Source organism: Hyalella azteca, unplaced genomic scaffold, assembly GCF_000764305.2.
Source record: "Hyalella azteca isolate HAZT.00-mixed unplaced genomic scaffold, Hazt_2.0.2 contig10335, whole genome shotgun sequence".
NCBI classification, from domain to species: domain Eukaryota; kingdom Metazoa; phylum Arthropoda; class Malacostraca; order Amphipoda; family Hyalellidae; genus Hyalella; species Hyalella azteca.
In genome coordinates this window covers 39,802-63,550 of record NW_025940379.1, presented here as the reverse complement: position 1 = coordinate 63,550, position 23,749 = coordinate 39,802, and positions in this window count along the sequence as shown.

The window sequence follows — 23,749 nt, the reverse complement described above, 5'->3', positions numbered from 1 at the left end:
TATTGCAGTTCTAAAGCGGTTTCCGTAGCCTCCATTCAATAATACAGAGTAAGCAGTAGTTTTTTCACACTCAGGTCCTTCTCGCGGGGGAAATTTGATCATTCTTTATAACATTAAGAGAAGATAGCATTCCGAAGTAGTTCAATTTTGAAAAGCTCTGACATTCACAAAACTAAAACCCTTTTTGTTTAGAGCTATGGTGTATGGAGGTGTTTATGGGTGTATGAAGTATGAAGCATTCATTTTTCATGTGAATGTTTCTATTTACAGTAGGATGGAACATCTATTATTATAATTTATTTAAAATTACACTGGAAGAAAAATCGGTTCAGCAAATTTATTAGGATCTTTGAATGGTTCAAAATCAGTAAAATTAAATAATAATTCATTTATTTTTATTTCCAGAAAGTTTCCATCAAATCCTTTTTTTTCGTTCCGGTGATAATATGCCGGATTTTTTTTTTGTATTTCACCGGAAATGGATGTTTACCTTCAGTTGCAATCACTGGTAAACTTTCTCCTTGAACAGTGCCTTGAATAGGTCGGAATACAACCTGAAGTGCGCTTCTTCCACATTCCAGTTCACTTCTTCTAAAAGCATTTCCTTGTTCACTCAAGAGCTTTGCTGCGGAACTTAGCTTCAGGGCGTATATCTGCCACGACTTGATACTATCTAACATTGGCATTCGATACGCCACTGTTCCCTCGTAGAACTTTCTTCGACTTAGGATGTAAATTCACAAATTTTACACGCAGCGATCAAATATTTAAATAAAATGATGGTGATTCAGCTGCTTCATGTTTTCGTTGAAGATAAGTTCTCGTGACAAAGTTACTTCACAACAATAGAAAAAAGAAGAAATTTGTAATGAGGTTGCTTGTTGTAATAATTTAACTAATTTGCGAGCTTCTTCATTGAAAACAATCGAGACACGTGACAATAAATTGCGACAAATCTATTATTGTAACTCGCATTTATAAAAAGTTTGAGCTCTCATTTGGCACAGAAATAAAAAAAAATGATTGGAGGCTCAAAGGAAACATTTCGAGAATTTTTGCTTGCTCTACACGCATTAAAATGCATTGGATAAAAGTTTGCCGTTTGTCAAACGAAGCTTAATTACGTCGCTGATTGCCTGTACAAAGAGATCAAGAATTTCACTCTGTGTGCGTATGCAGTAACAAAAATGAGTTGTGACATGGCCTTGCGAGACATGTTTATCGAAAGAGAGTTCATAAAGACCAGAAATTCCGCGTAACTGCTGATTGGTTTTTGCGCGAGGCAAAAATTGCCTTACATCGTACGATAGTCCAAGCGTTAAAGTGACAAAAGGGACATAAAACTGTAAAAGGAATTGTAGAGCTTAGAAGGAAGACTCGAATATGTGTAAATGTGAAATAGTCAGAGGCGAAGAAAGGGTAGCAGTTCTTGTTTCTGCTCGATGGTTTGATTACGGGGTTCCTTTGACATACAAAAAACTTTTTTATATAGGGCGGATTATTTTGAAACTTGGCACACATATGTAAAACAGAAATCGAAAACTTTCATGCTCGCGTAAGTTTTTCGAAAAAATGAAAGAAAACGCGAAATTTATGGAAAACGGCAAAAAAGAGAAGTATTTTGGAGTACTGTAAATCTCCTTATTCAATTAATGCGATACAACATTTAGAGACATATCATTCGCTCTGCATGGACAACAACTAGCGATTCTCCGACCAATTTTTAAAAGTTCAAATTTTTTGGGTGGGTGAAATAAAGTAAAACAAATTTATTAATTTTTTTTATTTTCGGCCCCGCCCCACCCGTATTTTCTAAATGTAGTCCAAACTAAAACGAAATCGAAAAAAGTTACCGAGGAATCTATTTCTCACATATTGAATGTTGAATCTTTCAATGCTGTAGCTTTAAAATTATAGGAGAAGTTATATTTTCAAGATGAAAATTTAAACTTGTCAGGAGAGCCAAAAAACTGAAATTTGTGATCATTGAAGGTACGGGTTTTACTTGCGCTTCGACGGCTGTCGTGAACGAAAAAATGAACGCACAAACATTGCTTTGGACTCTTTAAATGCGCAGTTTTTTGGACCTTTAAACTGAGCCCAAACAGCAGAGAAGCCAAAGTTCGATTTATGCCGAAATGCTCCGCCTTATTGGTTGGGATGCCGCGCAGCACCTACGAAAGTGCTTGCGTCCTACGGTGTGACTGACTGTGGCTACAATCGACTCTGGCAGTTTTCTCGTTGCACCCACCTAGTTCAGGGTTGCATAGTCCATGATTTAGTCATTTCAATTGCATTGGGCAAAAATTTATTATATGAGGTACTCTCTAATTGAAATCAACAAAAAATAAAAGAATTCGCGCGCCGCAACCTACAAAATCGTAGGTGAGTTTTTTTCTCCGCGGATCTTTTTTCTCCGCGGATATGGCCGTTTTTGACACTATCGCTGGCAACCTTATTATACAGTACAAGGACGTTTTTTTTGCATGAACTAGGCATTACAATGCGCCGAAGCTTCGGGTGTAGACATCGGAGGATATTACTCCGCAATCGGACCTAGTGCTCCTCTGCAACCAATGAAGTTGATAATGAATTATGCTAATCATGTGAGGAGGGTCAGACAGTCTCATTAGTTTTCCTCAGATCTAATTCATCCCACACCTCCTGGTGGTAAAATTAGATCTCATTTACGCGTCAAGTTTTCACTCGTTTGCCCGGTTCTTGCATAATAGGAACTTTCGAATCAGACACGTGCCGTGTGGCAACATGTGGGCAGGAGGTTATGCAACTTTCTAATGAAAGAAATCAAAATGTATTTTTTTCGGCATGATATTATGTACATGGTAAAGTTTGAAATTATAATGTGAAATTATTGAAAAGAAAAATGAAAATTCTTTAAGTTCATGACACGATTAAGTAAAGTGGCATGCATATGTCGTAGCCTATGGGTTACCGAGAAACTACAAATGTAATGATTGCTTGAACTTTTTCTCAACTATTCTGTTGAATTCGTCTTAAACAATTATTCATACTAATCCTTCATAATAGAAAGATCTTTCCATTAATGGGGAGAGATTTACTCATTGATTATCCAAAATTTGTTAAAATACTTATTAGAAAATTCCGAAATGAACTGTTATCAGTAACAGTTTATACGTATGCTCCGATCCGTATTGAATAAATGCAGCATCTAAACTTTACTGGGATTTTGACTAGAAAACAAGAAGGCGTCTTACTTAGTGCTACTCATGCACGGAGTGAAGCTCCAACATTATAACATGTTAGCTTATTTCCGCGCTGTCACTTCAGCAAGTGAACTCGGACACTGGAATTTAACCTACCCCGCCTCCAGACTCTCTGTAGCTGGCATGGGTTTGGTGGTAACAGAAATGTCATGTAAGTGGATTTAGGGACTGCTGTCGAGGTAAATACAGGGTGACACAAAAAAAACAGAGCTCATGAAAAGTTGAATAATTTCCACAATACTCAAGTAATCCTGTTATTTGTTTCAGATTCATTAAGAAGACGGATTGATCTAAGAGTCTACCACGTGTGAGCTTCGAGATGCCTTGGACTACAGAGCAAAAGACATTTGCAGTTGAGACATATTTTCGGCTAAAGTCTTTCCGGGAAACGCAATTGCGACTTTGCCAGGCGAATCCAAGTCTGCCTGCAGCGCCGGGGCGCGCATCTGGAACATATCTTTGAGCGGCTGTAGAACAAAGAGTTTTTGTGGTATAGAATTGAGATTTTGCAGATGTTGGCTACATAGGTTGTACATACAGTAATTCCATAGAATTTTTGTTTCAAACTGAATAAAATTTCAGGAGTTATAAGACTTTTAGTGAGCTCTGTTTTTTTTGTGTCACCCTGTATAATGTGGCAGAAGAATTCATGTCCAAGTATTATTGATTGCATGAATTAATAACGTAGCATTTCCTCAAAATACTAAAAAGAAAACTAATCTTAGTTGAAATATTTCTTAGTATCAAGTTAGCGTTAAGTTGAAGGAAATTATTTTCAAAGCATTTTGAAGTCAATTGTTGCACACAATTACATCTGAAATTTTTCTAATCTATGCGAGCAACCTAATGCGAGGATAATATTTAATTGGTTCATGTTTTTAAGAATTATATTTGATTGAATTTTTACGATGCGAGCGTTCTTCGTTGTTTATTTACAGTGGTGATAAAACCATAAGAAGTGCCGTTATAAAACTGTTATATTGTTAACACATATGAATATTGTAACGGTTATACTTATAGATAAATAAGCTAATAGCCGTTGTATAAAAATAAGTACAACATTTGTCTTGAGTTTTTTTCGATCAACGAGATCTAATTCAACTTGTGCCTGCCGTCAACTTTTCACCGAGGGTTCGCAATCATTCGGCAATACGAGCGGCAATTGGAAGTCAGCGGTAGTCATTCTAGTTCTGGGCCATGAATGCCTCGGTATTTCTTTGGAAGAGAATGTGATGCGGGGGTAACATATTACCTTCAAGACGAACGGAACACTTGCCACCGAGCCGCGCAGCTGCCACTGAAGTAAGGTGAAGGTGATGCGGGAGCTACATATTACCCTCAAGACGAACACTTGCCACCGAGCCACGCAGCTGCCACTGAAGTAAGGAGAAAGTGATGCGGGAGCTACATATTACCTTCAGGACGAACACTTGCCAACGAGCCACGCAGCTGCCACTGAAGTAAGGAGAAAGTGATGCGGGAGCTACATATTACCTTCAAGACGAACACTTGCCACCGAGCCGCGCAGCTGCCACTGAAGTAAAGAATGGCACTCATTAAGTAACAGATCGCTGGCTGCGAGTGTCAAGCTCCCACGCAACGAACGCTACTAGGCCATAAGCTGTGCCCTCGGAATTATATACCGACTGGCGTGACGCGTTCATTTGTTCCTGCAGCATAAGCCGAGCTCAGCTCACCATTGCAATCTCCTATACTGAGATACTGAAATTCTTGGGTGCATTTGAAAATAACCTAAGACGTGCATGATCTTGAAATTTCTCATGTCATTGATTATATAACCGCAGACTTGTGCAAATAAGACCTATTTTTCGCTGTGTCATACTCATGTAAACGGCCATTAATTGGTTCATTTGCAATGTACGTTCTATTTCTCAACCAATTCCACTTTATCAAAATTCATACCATTGAGAAGCCCAAAATTCTTCTGCCAAGAGATTGCCTAGATTCTCTCAGTCTGACACGTGATCAATTTTTCAAGTCTCTAGTAAGTTCTTTCCTGTAAGACTGATGAATTACATTTTTTAAAGTTACTTACTTACATTCATAATACATTCGTTTAGCATCAATTTTTATTGCACTATATTTTATGGAATTCAAATTTCAATGAAATTCGTGATTTTCCCTCGTGACTTTACTCCACGTAAAAACGTATCATCACGTTAATTTACTACACGTGCTGAGACAAAAAAAAAAAGGAAAAAAATCAGTTATTCCCCAGCTTCTACGAACACAGTCTTGTTTTCGTCGTTACTAATTGGAATTCCCTCTTTCAAACCTCACATGAACACACTTATCATGTTACTTATCCGTCATACAATGAAAAAAAACATGATTTTATGGTCTCCTTAAAGAAGTCTTGAGTAAAACCTGGCAGGAGTTCACAACAGCGCTTCTCTTAAAAAATCTTAGGTTTGATTTAGACGTTAGCTCAGATTTTAATAAATTTTCGAGAAAAACTTAAACCCAACAAATGTAATCTACAATGATAATGAAAACCGGAAGTTAAGATCGCTTTTGCCTCGGCATTATTCAGTGTTTTATTGGATTTGATTTTCAATAAAACTGCATTTATTCTAACGGCACAATGCGGAAATGCTGATTGTTCCCTTACTTATGGCTCAAGTTTCATCAAATGACCGCACTTCCGACACAAAATTTCGCGTTAAATTCAACTCAAAAAATTCAAATCAATATAGTTCCGAAGCTCAACCCGACACTGGAAGAAAAGTTCTCACTGAAAGCCATAATTTCCAGAAATTTAATCCATTATATGCACTTTTTCTGTATGATTGCCTAAACACTTAAGAACAGATATTTAAAATCTCCCGGATTTCAGGTTCTATCTGCCTCAATGCAACAGAGTAGATGACGCTTATTTCATGTTTAGGGATTTACGTCAAAACTCATTGGGCTAAGCAAAACGCTTGGATCACCCACTAAGATCACGTTAACCTTATTTACGAAATAAAAGTTTCTTATTGTCCCGACATAATTAAACAAAAAAAAAATTGCGAAGAAGCGTGAATAAATAAAAGTAGACAATGTGTGCGAGGTTGGCAAGTGTGTAAATGTGTGTTTAGCTGTGCGTTAAAAAATCGGATTGTACAAATTGGCGATAAATGTTTGCATAATTTTTCGAATAACTTAGAGTGCTACTGGCTACATATGAATACACTGTTAAGGTTTGCCTTTCCCATCAATATCATGAATCTCCGTGAAAACACACCAAAAAATGTCTAGGTGAAATCTAGTGTTGTTTTTCTAAGTTCATGTAATCAAATAAATATCATAGTCGATGCGCTGCCGTAATATTCTGACTTTTTCTACTCGCACCTCTAGGACTAGAAATAAACGACTGGTTCATCTCGTGCTAGTCGTGTTTCAAGAAAAATTATATAATTTAGGGTCAGTTATTTGGAAAAAATGTCAATATTTGGTAACCACAACAAAAAAATCCCATGTTCAATTTTATTTAGACAAGGCAAATATGAAAATATTGACAAACATCATCGGTTGTCGTATAAAGCTATGGGTTTATGACACGCTCTTTCATGAAATTCTTTGATGCTCCTTGTATTTTATTGTACTTTTTAATCATTAATGTTGTTATGATCATTTAGAGTATTTATTTGCTGGCTGGACATTAGGCGCATTGTAAGAATTAATTCCCGAAATTGAAACAATTATTGATTGCATTGGAATCTGTGGGAATACATAGCTATAAATACACTTTCCATTTTACGAAATTTGTTAGCAAGATTATACGACGTGGTGAATTTAAAAAGAGGTTTTTGCGCAAATTCACCATTATATATTGGAGCAGCAAACGAAAGTAATTTTATTTTATTATAGTTTATTCAATAAATTGCCAAAAGTTGTTCCTCAAGGCCTATTTTTACGCTTAAAATTTCAACCTCAATTAAACCTGTAATTAAAGCAGCTCCTGAAATATGAAGCAAGTTACTCAAGCCCAGGTGGGAAGAAAAGCAAACTTTACCCGGAGAATAACGAAGTTTTAGAGGTTACTCAGAAAAGTGGGGAAGAAAGTTTGGGATATGAGGGATGACCGAGGAGAGAGAAGTGTGCTTCTATGCAAACATGCGTTTCTTCGAGGATATTCACGTGCTTACGAATATTCTTCTTATGATTAAATACGATTCAACAGGCACAAACTGATAAACAATGAGAGGCCGAAAATAAAATTGATGGAAATTTTGTAGCGCGATCAAATTACACTCATGGGCCCCGGCTCCTCTTCGTGAGATTTGAATATATGGCAGGAGCAATTAGATGTTATGTCACTAAAGACATTCTAAATTTATTCACCGGTTTTTGAGTTAATTCAATGCCTCATGTTCTCTCGGAGAAAAACATAACATTTATTGCTCTGCGACATTGACTTATTTGTTTAAAAAATCCGATATAGCCCGAGTCATCAAGCTGCAATTTTTCAAGTTCTTATGGCAGTAAAATGTTTTAATAATGGATGATATTGCTGAATAGAGTACGTTATTCGTAGTTGGTTTACATTCACCTATAACAAATAAAATGTCATAAATGGATATAAAAAACTTTGTCTTGAACCCCGAATGGAATTACATATCCCGGGTTCTGAAAACTTTAAAATTAATTTGTGTAACCTTGTTTTCAATTCATTACATCAAGCTTTGAGTTCCCTAATGACCTCAAAATTTTGACTCGATCAAGCTAGACTTTTTGGATGTTTTTTGATAAAACAATTATATATACTGCCGACTTCAGTTATAGCATTTACCATTTCCAGGTAAGCAGTAGTAATGAAAATAACGCTTGCGAAATGTACAACTTGCTGTAATCTAGGCTACTTCCTTCCAATTTTTTGCTGGAAATTATTGGGAAAAAACTAAATATAGCCCTGCTTTGTGCAGTGTTTGATTTTAATGTAATAATAATATAAAATATGAGCTTTTAAATTTGTACAGTAAATGAGTTCGCAGAGTTCGGAATACAATTTTTGCTAATGTTGACACACGACACTATGATATTCTCTCCACAAGGATAAAGTATTTAATAATAATTGTGATGCGATTTACACGAATCAATTCAAAAAGTTTCTGGTATTGGTTAAGAGATGTGTAGTATTCAAAGCTAAGAGAAACTCAAAATCATTGACTAATGCAAATCCCAAAATTTTACAATTTCTCGTATGCTCGCCTAAATCTACGGATGTTACACTGAACATTTAAGTATATCCCAGATTCCCGTCATTGTTTAATTATGTGAAATTGTGCATAGGCAACCAATATATTTAGGAATGACTGAAAACTATGAACCTATTTTACTGATCCACACGATAAACTTCTAGGAATTTTATTGTAATGCAAATTTTTTTCTATATTCCTATAATCAATTTATATTATACGCATTTCTTACATATATAATGATATATAGTAATATATCCTTCCTATAGATACATAGTATATATATAACATTCTATGTTTAGTTATGAAATATAGGATATATCCTTCCTATATTGCAGGAAGATGCATCTAACTGATGTTATTGATGATGAGTGCTAACGTAACTTTTCAGTTTTTTCTTCAGTAGTAAAAAGTTTTTTCTTTTGCGTTGTTAGTGGAATGTCATAAATTGCTATTAACTGGCTTCAAATAGCTCAAACAATTCTCTTCCTATAATTATTGAACTGAAAATTCATAAGAGGAAAAACCTAAGTCATTTAGTATATTTTTCATCTCTTGGTTTATTTCTGCAATACGGCATCAAGATTTACAGCATTACTTTGGTTCGAAACGCACTGCTAATCTGAAGACAAGTGCAAAGATGTTTCGGAAGCTATGAAGGAGCATTTGTCTTCGTTATTTTTATTTCTTCAGGAAACGAACAAATTACGGAGATGCTCAAGAGCTGCCAATCGGACGAGTGGAACCAAAGCTCCGGCTTGGTCTTAATGACTTCTAATGGAGGTTCTTAGATGCATGTTGGGCAGCGATAAAATTGCCTTCTCGAATTCACAAGAGAGGAGAGAGGGATTATGCCTCCACTCAATCTTTTGATTCGTGGTAGTGAATATATACATTCTCCATGAATATCGATGCTTACAACCTCATTTTTAGATGCTGAAAGTGGTAAGATCTTTAGTTCTATTCAATTAATGCCTCCCGATTTTCTTCATTTTTACGTACATACATGTTATTCTAAGATAATTTAAATAACATCATTTCTTTGCCTAAGAAATGCATTTGCAATTATAGGTACAAAATAAATTATTTTCACAATTACAAATTTGCTAAATCCCATCGGGTATGAAGGAACACTTTTTATTCCTTCAAATTTTAAAGGTGTTTGTTTGCTCGATTGGATTTTTCATATATCAATGTGTATAAAATGTATTATTAATATAATAATAATTTGAAGACGTACAACTTTACATTTATAACGTAAATGTGGCAGGAAATGAAAGTTTAATCAGATTTGTATCAAAGGCGGCGCATCTGCGTGACCTCGGACTACGAAGTCCTAAACTCATCATAAGGTCATTTGAAAGCGATGCAGAACCACTGTACGGTTGAGTAATAAGCATTTGAGAAATAATAATGCTATGCTTTATTGCTGAATAATAATGAGTAATAAGCAATTATTTTTGTTCACGGGGTAAAATATATTCAAAAATTATTCAATGATAAATCATGTAATAGCGAAGGGAAAGTTTTCTATGCAACTTGCAATTGAGTCTCGACGACTCTAATATTCAACTAGTTACTCACTATCATGGATTATTCATGAATAATTTGAAGGCATCGTACACGCAGAGGAGGAAAAAAGTGAACGACGGACTCAATCGTTACAAATTTTAGTTCTTCAATTCATCAGGAGCTATACTTTCAAAACTCGCTAAGTGAACGTAAGTACTTACGCTCTATTTTCTTGTCTATGATTGGTGGATTTGGCTTGAAAGGCTGTCAATGATTGGCTAATGAACTTACGATCTCTTAACTTTTTTGATAGTATAGGCCCTGGATTTTGTGGTTTGATGTGAGATTAAAGCCCGAGAGAAAAACTGTTGGATGGTCGAAGCTTATGATATGGCATATGAGCCACATATGGCATATGATATGGCATATATGATATGGCATATGAGCCACATTATGGCATATGAGCCACATCTCCATTCATTTATTTACGCCTTAGCATTGATGTCGAGTTTACTTATTTTTTAAATAGTTTGCTCACACGTTATTCTTCAACAACTAGCAACTGACCCGTAAACTCCCGTCAATGTGAAAGCTCGACAAGAATATCCCTGATTATTATCAAAGTTTGTGCGTGCGTACAGGGTTGAGTAAAGGATAAAGTTAGGTCAGTAAAACACAATATTGAAATTTGTGAACAGACTTGAAAACTGAATCAAGTGTTTTGTGCAACTTTCACTGATCCGTTGCGAAACTTGAATAGACGGGCGTCAAGCCACAGTCACGGAAATATATTAAATGCATTATTGATGTTGATGATTGAATTCAATGGAATCAAGTTTGATATATATTCAGTTTGCGTTAGAAGGAGCTTGAAAACATTCATTTTAACTCGCCAATGCCATTTCGTGCTTATTATTTGACCTCGTTGGTTGAACTGTAAGTCTAATTCTGCTTTCGATAGCACTTTCACCTAATTCATTATTTACTGAATACACATGAGCATTCTCCAATGCACTTTTTCAAAGGAAAGTTTAACTACATATGACGCGTGACGAAATTTTTCGTCGAGTTTGATTCATTCTAGTCTTCAAATCTCAGTCTTATGAAGCATAGGATCGTCTATTCATGTCAACTCAAGTTGGGAAGATTTCGGTCCAAATCTCGACGACAAATTACATGGGGGCGAAAGTTCAATTATACCGGACTTGCAATTTGCCAGTGTCGTAAAATCTTTTTCGTTGCATCTAGACGAATGAGCAATCAAATATATTTTAGATGTACATCATTTTAGTGAGAAATTAGGTTGATCACTCAACAAATAATATTGTAACAATTGAATTGGAATAAGTCGGAGTCGCACGCGTAAAATATATAGATAACTACGTTTTATTTAACATAGGTAAAAATACCCCCATACAATTTAAATTTATCATTTATAGAAACAAAGTTTTTATCAAGATCCTGGTCAGTTACTGACTAAATAACGCCGTAATGAAGGCAAAAAAAAATAACAATTCCTGGGCTTTGAACGCATTGCTAAGTTTTCTAGAAAAATGAAAGCCAGTAAAAAACGCACGTCATGTTCGTTCACATTACTGAAATCGAAATAATTTTTTAAAAATTTCTTGATGCAAGAATAGAATAAATAAGCCTTAGTTCGTAAAAGAGGATTTGTTAGTTACGCACATGTATTAAATTTATTTCCGTTCTCGATATACATACATATTGACTGCCCGTGACTTTAAAATACTTTACACTTTATCTCAGGAGTATTATTTCATCACAACCTGAAAAAAAACTTAGTAAAAAACATGAACTGCAAAACTGCTCGACGCATCGCTTGTTATAGTTGATCTCCTGGAGGAAATCATCTTTCAGTGATCTTTGTTATCCTGTACCTGGAGCTGACGATACATCCTTTTTAGCGCATTTTCTCACTTATGGAAAAAATGCACTATTGTGCTCGCCATGTCCGTCCGTCTGTCTGTCTGTTTGTCTGTCCGTCCGTCTGTCCTGTGACCTCAAGTTTTCGTCGACGACAAAATGCGCTCTCTGTCACTCACTGCAGTGAGTACTGAGTTATATTTTTTCTCCTAGGGCTCAGAGGGCCTACTTGTTGACTCCAGTATGATCTCTCCGGCGCATTTGGCTCTGGACTAGTGTTTCGGCATTGGAAAATGAGTGCAAACTTATATGTATTTTGAGATTTACTTGACTGTCTTTTTAACAGTCTACAGTTTGCTTCGTTAGTAATAATGTCTTTTACTCTTCAGGGTTAACACAATGCACTACCTCAGTTCTTTTTATCGTCATTCATTTACTTTTTAACATATCCTGAGAAGGGTTTAGCATTTGAAGTTACGACTCAGTGTGTCGGTCTAGCGGAAAGGACTTTTATTTTCGTATATCTCATATATCTCATCTCATAATTTCCACGGGTGGTGCCTCTCATAAAACAAATTACGAGCGGAGTGCCAGGCTCCGAGTGTAACACGCCACACCATGTTTTCGTGGTTGGAACACAGGCTTTCAGCATGCGGTATGACAAAAAATTGATGTCAGACTACAATTAAGAAAACATTCATGTTGGACGTCATTACAAGCAACAATCTATGGCAATAACTGGTATTAGTCTGTTGAATTGATTGTGGTACAAACGTCAAAAAATCACTTGTTTGCAAATAATAAGGCTACCGAAAATATCCGGTCAACCGTAGCCTACGAGCAGGAGATCAAGCAATAGCTCTTTCATGCCATAGTTGCGCTGCAAATAGCGGTAATTTTTACTTAAACCGACTAATTCAGGGTTAGCAGCATCTTTTCCGCTTTTCGTTAGGTTTTCAAGCATGAAAAATCTTCGCTTGTTCCAATTCTAGAGCCAATAACCGTAAAAATCTTTTAATGCTGTCATTATCATTCATGTATATAAAATTTTGTCGGAATACATTATAATTTCGGCGTATAAAAACCATGACTAGAATGCACAATCGCCTACACAGCTTTTCCTGAGCAAATATGACAACAGTGGCAGCGAAAAATCTTTTAATGCTGTCATTATCATGCACGTATTAATAAATTGTGTCAGAATACATTACAATTTCAGTGTATAAAATCTATGACCAGAATCTATGCGCAATCGTCCACACAGCTTTTCTAAAGCAAATATGACGACAGAGGCAGTGGGCGTCGACGAGCCTATTGATCTGACATCTTTCTTCGCCTCACCAAAGACGAGGATTGACGCTCCCTTTTCATTGATGTCTGCGGTGTTGAAGGTCTTCAGCACGAGAACTTTTGTGTTTTCTTTTTATTAGAAGGAACTTCTTCGCCAATAATTAATTATTCCTAAATCATTATTTAGAAGCTGTTGCATGTGCGTATGCTCGTGTATTTATTTATGTTTATATGTTTTCTCTTCATGTACGAAGACATTCCCTGCGATGTTGTTTCACTGACCTGGGCGAATTAGGCTATATTGCATACAAAATTTAATAAATTGGATGACACGTAGGATCGGTATGATACATACCTTCGCATTTTTACTGCAATGTAAGGATGAACATGAGAAATTGTGAATAATATATTCTCGTGTTACTATATATGTGTAGTAAACAGTGCACTACAATATCCACTGCAATTTCGTGCGGGCATAACCTTTGGCAAATAAATACAAGTTATCCAGCAGCACAGGTTAGCATATAATATAATTACATGTTATCACCCTCGTGTAAATTATGGGTTCGAAAGAAGCAGTTGTAGTTATTCATGAATATTCTCAAAATTGATTATCGATACCTGTTTATAATCTGTTAATTACATTATATTTAAAATATGTCACTAAACTTTTACTATTAGAATACGTTACTAATCTTTTACTCATGCATTATCAATCAAAGAAGCGTCAGTCACGCATCGCCCTCGAATCGCTTGTAATTAATCCTATTGGCAACTGAATGCGATATGAAGCCTGCACGCGAGACCTGTAATTGAGCGGCACGCTCAGAATTTATTTCATTTGTACATTTATTTGAATTCATTACCTTTGCTCCATCCAAATTTAATACAGTACTCTAATACAGATTATTTCCAGAGTCAGTTTTGAAAAAATTTAAACATCTTGCTCATGTAGGTATTACTATTATTTTTATATTTCAGACCCGTCTGAGGACGGTCTGTGTTAAAATTATTTTTTTTTTTCAAATTACCAATTAGTAACTTATGGCTTGATTTGTGTGTGCATATTAAAAATCACACATGGAAGTGGACTTTACACTAAAAGAAATCTCGTGCAATGAAAGGCGTCTGCTTATGAACTGATTCATACAAGTCAGCGAGTTGGTAATTACCTAGCATCTTTTAGGATTCTCGCACTCATTGACGATAGATTTAATTTAACTAAGGAGCAATAAAATTTTTTGAACAAAATATCCAGGCGACGCGTCCACTCGTGTTCCATATTACGCTGAATTTGACTGCAAATATGGATTTAAAGTCCCATACAACAGTTATTATTTGTCTCCAGCTGAAGAACAATCTTTTGGCTATCCAAGAAGACCACGACTGCAGGTTTCCTCCGTCCCTTGCGCAGCATGAATAATTAAAAACGCTTCCTGAGATTGGCTTTAGATTTTTGTTCCTTTCTTTAGGGGCTGAGTACAAGCTAGCGGAAATGGTGGTGGGTAGTCCCGCAAAAAACAGTGACAATACGATTTGCTTCACTCAAACATTTACAATACGATTTGCACGTCTTCAGTCGATTTAGTTTAGGACAATTTCACCTAAGACAATTGGTACACCTGGGATTCTTTTATTTTATTGATTCTCCACTGACATTCCTTGATAATATACTTATTCATTCATTCTGCTCTTATTTTAAGGCATCAGAGATGAAATTCCTCCAATAAATTTATTTTTATGATCCGTCAGAAATTACTTTGCTAGCGGAACATAAGACAGAAATTCAAAGTTGTTTAATATTATAATATATAATTATATATTATAATTATATTATAATTATATTATAATATATAATTATAAATTGAGGCTTTGCATCACTCCCCTGCTTCAGAAGAGGTGATTTATATGAACCACTGATGTATTATCTTTTCTGATAGAAGAAAAACGCAATCATGGAATTAAGTCAGCATTTATTACAAAGAAAGGTAAGACTATCTGAATACATCCCAGTTGTTCTTCAATACCATCAATCTAGAACCTTATCTACTAAATTCAACAATCGAACGTATGTCAAGATCGTATCACACCTGTTTTTCAGTCACCGCTCTCACTTCGAAAGAAACTTCGGCATATCAATATATATGTGAACGTTGATTAAAAAATGCATGGAATATATATAAACAACATATAAACATGGGGTTATTTCTTTGCAGACATGTGGGCTTATTGAAATAAGACTCACAACAAATATAATAAGAAAAAAATAAGAAATAAATAAGACTCCGAAATAAGACTTGAAATAAGACTCCTGTGTGGGCTCACAACAGGATGGTGATTTGTGGGGATGGGATGTAATTGGTGTTGAATTTTCTTTAATCGGATATAAAAAAGATTGCGGGAAGGTTCATCTGAAGATCCGCATGCAATGTTTTTTGAAAAGTAATTTAATGATAGTGTTGGCTCGCGAAATTGATCTTTTGTGTTCTTCGATCCATGGAGCTCAAATTTATCATATGAATATAAAGATATTTTCATAACAAACCCCCTAATTTTTTGGTGCTAATAAAATTTGCCATCTAGGGCTAATATCTCACATCAATATTAAATTATTTGGCCCTGCAGTTCAGAGGTATTAAATTAATGCTCTTTACAACTGATTAAATTAACAAGACTGGATTATCCCCTATGTGACCATTTATTGGGCACATTGATGGATATTTACGTTCTAATAGGTCAGCACGTGAACGTGAAATTTTTAATTTGTATCTTTTAGCTTAATCTTGCAAAGTATGGGTTAGAAATATTACAGATGTATAATTATGAGTGATAATTATTTTTTCTTAATTCAGCAACAAAATAATTACATTGAATAAAATGTCCAGTTTTAGGTTTAAATGATAGCTTGCTGAATCTCGCATACAAAACGTGAATTTTGAACACACATTTGAATCGCTTAGAATCTGATCGACGTCCTGCAGGATCGCATGAAGTTCTTTTGGTTTGGTCCTCATTTACGGCGCTCGATGTCCCGTAATTGCCAACTAGCCATACATGCATATTGCATAATCACTCAAGTGAATAGATAGTAATAGGGAAAATTATATTCTCATCAGCTTAAAGCCACAAGAAATTTAATTTCGTGTTCTCGTATGAATTTCTGAGTTCTACACTCAGGCTCCCAAACTTTCATAGAATTAAAAAAAATTAGACTATTTACCTTTTTTGCCTTTGGTAAATTCAATAACAAAATATCTAATCAAACAAATTTGAATGAAAGCCTCTTTAAGTTTTATTTCGGTGATGTCTCGATTAAAAAACAGCAGTCACGCTTTTAATTCGTATTAATTCTATTGAAACATGAATTTATAACGTGTTTCATGCATACCGGACGACACACGGACGGCAGAAGATACACGGTCGGCAGAAAATCAGCGTAGATCAGGTCTTGGTCGTCCAGTCAAAGCGCGAGAAGGAACAAGGGAATGCTTTTAGTGAGATAATTGCATTATCATGACTTGCAAACTGAATTACGAGAATCGGAAAGCAATTTGCACGGGCCCGTGCTGCATGGTGAGTGTATCAGATGTCATGCTTTTGTTGTTAACCAATCCGATCTGCTATGCATCTGGAATTAACATGAATTAAGCCAGAGGCTTTCATCACGATTAGATCTGCGCTATTTGTATGATATGCGTTGATTACCTTTTTATGCATAATTAGCGGATGGAAAGTTGACCATTTTATCACAAGTCTTCGTGATAAAATATAAATTTCCACAATTTCCTACAGCCAAGCATGTACCGCTGAAATTTCATTTTTTAGTACTCACTGCAATCCCATTAACTACAATGTCTAGTGACATGAACGTCACTAATGACGTGTTGCCCTAATGATTTAAAGAACTTTCTGACGCGCGTAATAGTGCTCTCAGCATAATCATTAACAATGTAAAATCTAAAAATCATACCTCATAAACCATGTAATATGCACCAACATTTTAAATCATGAGTAATGTGACACCACACATGCTATATGCCAGATGAATAATTCTCATTTTTTTAAAGACTTTTGTCAATGATTTTGATTATTCTAGAAATTTGTTACTTGTTTGTTCTAATCGTTGTCTTGTTATCATTGGAATTGAGTTTTGAACCTATTGTTTTGCCTGTGAAGCTTTTTTTAGCTTATATGGGCATCACCTGGAAGCCGCCTTGCTATTCTATTTCACGTCTTTTTTATTTTTCATTAAAACGTGTGCTCCTGTGTGAATAAATAAATAAATCAAATCAAATACCATGGGTAAGGAGCATCCTGGTTGTCTAACATGAATTAGGTTCGAAAATCACGAGTAAGGTTTATATATCATAGGTAAGGTTCAAATACCATGGGTAAGGTTCATATACCATGGGTGAGATTCGTGTACTTTAGTTAAGGTTCACATATTACGAGTAAAGTGCTTGAAACCAGTAACCTGATGTTCCACGGCGCAACAGGAAGATGGACCAGTTTCCTCCAAGTTACGCGAGCCCCAGAAGATTACTGCATGTACCCTAAGGAGCTGCACTAGAATGTTGATGAACATAACTGAGCTGTGAAAAGGGCACTCCAGGCCTTCATGAATATTGATTGGCGTGTTTCGGGCTTATAAGGGAATCATCAATCAATTGCAATGAAGTGTCCCTGGCCTCAGATGAATTTAGGCTCTTGTTGACTTTATAAGTTTTGTTAGAGACGTAATTAACTAAGGTTTAGTTCCATTCTCTTAAGGAGACATATGCTGCATTATTGTTGGCTAAGGCTAATTGAGAATACAGACAATAAGGTTATTTTATTATTGAAGATATCTTTTGTTTTTCACGGGCATTGTTTATTTGATCAAAGTACACACTTCGCACAAATTTTTCTAATTTCACATGAACGCCGAAAACAGATCCGGAAAAATTCATGTGCCTTATTACAAGAGAACACAGAAATATTGCTTGGTTGTCGTTCAAAGGCTTACACTTTGTTTATTATCGTGTCAAGTCCAATTATCAATAAAAGCTACTTATTTGATTTCGCTCTATATCAAACCGATGTACATATATAGGACATATACAAACATTATGGTAAGTTGTGCATCCCACATAATTTTGATTGAATAGGTTAGAAACACGTCTTTCATTTGGATTTTAACCAGACGAAGTGTCTTCTCGGTGCTATACGTACGAGAAACTTATGCCATAGACCAACTTGATCCAGTCAACGACCAGGTATTATGGCATTGTGGAAGAGTCTCCCTAAATCTTGATTTACAGGCCACTTTGACCTGGCTCTCGGAAAAATTACGCAGTGCTAAGATTTTTGAGGTAGTTTTCTAATAATTGTTTATGCAACGCGTCGATTCAACTGTTAGCTCTTAAATTAATCATTTTAATATCATTATTTTCAACATGCTACAATACACAAACTGACTAAAGTGTAGCAGCGACATTACATACAGGTTAAATATTTTAAATGATGGATCATTTGCACGAAAGCAAATAATGTATGATGATTTCTGAATTATGCATGGAATGATAATCGACTTAAAGCCAGTCGAGCTGTTCAATGTCCTGCAGAAAGCTCGACAGCTCAGACTTCTATACAGATGCCCATGAATAATGGGATCACGGCGAGAATAATGACTACGCGACTCAAGCTCTAAATTCAGGAATGCAAAGCATTTAAAGCCGCCAAGAGGCCATGATGCAAAATGAACGATACTTGAGGCGATCCGTTTGAGAAGCCGAGGCTTACAAGTCCAGTCAAGGCTTAACACTTTCTGATTCGTTAACTGGAGAGGCAAAGAGAAATTTTCGGATTTAAGTGACTCAGGCACTTTGAAATGACTTAGGTGCTCTACATTTCACCTGCTTAGGCGACTTATGCGCACAGTTACACTTTGGTTCTCTACATTTTACTGGTTTAGATGGCTTAGGTACTCAAATTATACTTTTAATATCCGTAATTCACCAGGAAGTATTCATAAACAGCCTGGCCGATAAATCAAGCTGATCGTGCAGGTAAAAAAGCACATACAAAATTATATATAGCGCTTAAATATCATAATATTGAACTGCAATTTGCTTACGTGTAAATTTATACATTTAAATGAAGGGAAATTCAAACAATGTACAAGATTTTACATTTTGTGTAAATAAAATGGGCATTTACCTAAAATTAAAATTTGCCGTGGATTGTAAAGATTTTTAGCGTGCACAAAAACTCGAGAGTTTCTGTCAAAAAAGTCCAATTATACTAGATTTGTTTGAAATGTAATCATAGGTATAGTAGATATAAAACTATAACATAAATTATTCCTTTAATATACATTATACCCATAATACCGGTTTCTGGGAATTTTCTCAACTCTATTGTGATAAATAATTAAAAAATTATATTTTACACCGTGGACTCCTTTTTTCGAGACTGACCTCGACTTTCTATCCAAGTTTCCTTTATATAGGAGCACAAGCAGATCTAGTCAGATGAACTTATATATATAATTGGCTCGTTGCACGCCAGCAAGTATTTTTTGTAATACATTGGCGCCAACCATCTGCTGGTTAACCATCATAATCCCTTCCATTGAAGTTGTCCATCATATGCATTACATTGAGATATCCACATTAAAATCTCTTCTCAAGGAAATCACTCTCAAAAATAGTTGAAAATTGTCAGACAATCACTGATGGATTTTCAAGCTAAATCCGCCAATCACATACGAGAAATCAGTCGCTACCTGTAAACCCTATCACAAATTTTCGATCCTATCAGTTTCTAATGCAAGTACGCCGTATGGTAGCCCAGCACGTAAATAGGGGGCTCTGCATCCGCTCTACGCTCTGTTTCAATGAGTGAAATGAGCACATGATCAAAATCAGGTAAATTACTTGGATGTAGTAAGGCGACCGAGGGCGCACGCATTAGGCAGGCACTATAATCCCTTCCAGAACAGGCACGGCCGAGCCTGTAAGCGGGCTAAAAAACGCCCCTTCCTTCCCTCTCCTCATAGGGGAGGGGAAGGACTAGGCGTTTCATTACCTACGTTGAATTTTGCATATTCCTGCTACAAAGCGTGTATTAGAAAAAACATGGAAGAAAATATATTGACGGGACACAAAATCACACAATAAAGCAATTGGCGAAGAATTGTCTTGTACATCTAAAAAAAACTTTAGACATTTATTGGTTCAATTTCTGGTCCTGGTTAGTATTACTTACAAAATTGTTATTACACTTTTTGTTTCCATTTAATATCATCCGCTGCCTTATGAAAGTAAAAAAATCACGTTAATTGTACGCAACATCTTCCCACATTAACCTTCGCATAGCATTATTTCACATTCAACCGCACTCAGTACTCTCAACATTGCATATACAGTGTAAAATATTATTTCACATTCATTCGTACCAAACATTCATTCACATTGACCATTATTAAAATTCTTTAATATTTACCAGTTGCAAACATTTACTCGCAATCGCTAGTACCAAGCATTCTTTTGCAATAACATTCACAAGAAATTGAAGCAGTAGCTATGTGGCTCAATTTCAAGACATGAAATCGAATTGTAACTAGTTTCTATACTATCATGGCTCGACTCATATATGGCCACAAATTTTCCTATTTCCAGCAATAGCAATTCATACTTGAAATAGTATGCATTGTTTGTGATGAAATCTAATTTTGATGTGATGAAATCTAATGTTGTGATGAAATCTAATGTTTATGTGATGAAATCTAATGTTGTGATGATATCTAATGTTTATGTGATGAAATCTAATGTTTATGTGATGAAATCTAATGTTGTGATGAAATCTAATGTTGTTGTGTGAAATCTAATACAACTGATTATACAGCGGAATATAGTACGTAGCCACGGAAGAAGAGAACCAAATTATTTATAGTTACACTATGTATGATGAAGACTGTTGATTCAAACTTAACCACGAACATGAGCAATTAACTTGATTACGACATCGCTTTGCAATCTGTTTGATCATGTCAATCGTCGCTGCCCGAGGCAGTGGTGAAGACTGCCGACAAAACCAAACCACTCCATCGTCTGTTGCTTTGGCTGCTGGCTATGATAAACTTTCGAATAAACAAATTCAACCAGCTAACGTGTTGATTTAGAAACGAAATCCCAAAGCTTAAACAACACGCTCGTGCAAACATATGACCAAAGTTGAAAGTTTCGACCTTTGCGATAAATCTTGGGAGCATATTTACGATAAATACTGGTCAGGAGTATTGCAACGAACTTCAGTTCAAAAAGCTCTGTAAAACAAAAACTAAGGAATTTGTATTGCTGGAAACATTTCGTTTTTAGAGCTGAATTTTTTTCAATTCGTAGGCTTTATTCAATTCAATATAAACGATGAGATTGAATAATTTGAATAATAAGCGTGTCTCAATTGAGAGTTTTGATGGGACGGCCCGCGTGACTGGGTTTCAACATTGTTATTTTATCTAATGAAATTTTTATCATTGATGGTTTTTGAATTTTGGAATCAGAGCATCCTATATCCCACTCGTTTAGAGAGGTCAATAATATATATTTCTTGCATTTATCGTGCGCCGTTGAATTTTTAACTTCAAATGTTTTCCTGCGAAACATTGCATATTGCATGCCGTGATATTTCCCCAAGAATTTAATGTTCAGAGGCTCCTACTTGTTATTTACAGCGAATAATCCAGTAGAGCTCAAAACGCTCTCTATGCACATTATAAGGATTCAAAAGAATTCCAGACAACTTATGGAAAATACCCGAGCTTGTAGTCACACCTAGAACTTTAACAATCCGGCATAAAATGTTTTCAACATTTCCAGCACTTGATATAATAAAGAGAAAATAAATTTAATTATGTATTCAGCTTTCAATTGAATGAATACTATCTCATTGAAGTTGTTTTCGAATTTTCTAGCTGTATGTGAAGACGACCATTTAAACACATAGTCTTCCACAAATTTAAGTTGCCCTAGACACAATTCATACTCTATAATATAAAGTTCAGGCAAAGAATCCCAAAATTCAGTTCCAAGCATTTAAGATCGACACATTCGCAAGACACAATTTAGATCTCCCGGATTATTTTCAAATAATATCTTGCTGATGGAACCCACGGAAATAGTGAAGCGCACCCACGCCTGACCTCGGAATACTTTATTTACAGCGTTAATTAAAAATTTTGATTACACTAAAAATTGTAATAAATATTTAGTATTTTTCTCTGGAGAAAATCTAACTAAATGAACTTGACATGTCCTTTGTAGGTCAGAAATTTGTTTTTTTTATTGACTGAAGTGACATGGGCTAGCTGCAAATTAACATAATCTTTTTGAACTACGTAAAAATACCGTAAATAGTCAGAATTTCACTCATTGTTCTTGGTTGTACAAATAGCCACGCTTCGTTGCAAACCCATTCAGTTGAACGTACGTGTATTTGAGTAGCTACTGCAGGGGCAAACATCGAGCGTTATCCGAACTCTCTTAATCAGAACACAATACAGAAATCTCTTTATGAGTTCAGCTCCCAAATCCATAATTGTCTGTACTGAGATGCAGCGTCGAGCTCAACTGCAACCTGACCAATTTCATTACCTAACTCAGCATTTCAATAAAAAAATCCCCGTTGTTTGTGTGATGCTTACACATTAGCATATCATTTTTCGTTTTAAGAAAAAACCAAAGCATTTTTAGCGAGATTACAATAAACAAATTTGATGTTGCAATCTTCTTTACCAACGGCAAAGTAAGGAGGGTTGAACGATTTATTCACTGTTTTCATTCCAATTGAGCAGTTTTAATGAGTTATTTGCCTCTATTAGATCATCTCGTTGCCTAATTCATGTCGAAAATTATCCCGTTATCGTTTGCAGCTATTGTTTCGGAGGATTATTTTTATTATTTTCAAGTTAATTATTTTCACTTCTTCAGCCATATTCTATCATCATACCAGCTGAAAGTCATCACAGATGTGCAAAAAGAATAAAATTATTTTCCTAAATGGTCTCTGTCCTCTACCGTGACTACGTTCGGGGAAAAAACATTTTGCACCTAATCGCAGCCGACAAGGGACATCGCAGAATATCTTCTTCTTGCCGGTGCTCGAACCCACGATTTGCTGTTTCCATTTTGGTGAGCTTAGCCCATTGGACAGTGAAAAATTCCCTCGTAGAATAATTATCGTATTGAACGTCGAAATGGCACTGCTATTTGAATGACAGGAAAGAGAAGATTTTATATTAATTTTTTTTAGTTTTTAGTGCAATAATGCAATGGAAACAATCGGGCATAACTATACATGATTCATGCCTTCATATCAGCATAACAAGGGCGTGTTACCGCAATGCTTCTGAACATTATTTGATAGAGCGTCTTAAGTTACTTAAGTTACCAGGCTGTTGGTTATTTTCATTGTAAGGCTTCATTTTATTAAATTGTTAGAATTGTCAAACCATTCTGCAGAGATATCATTTTCATGTCAGACTCAATTTCACCAAAACTTCATTGTTAGTACGGGTTTGGTTCATGGGTAAGAAAAATTGATTGAACGAAATTTTTGTCATAACCTTTTCATTGC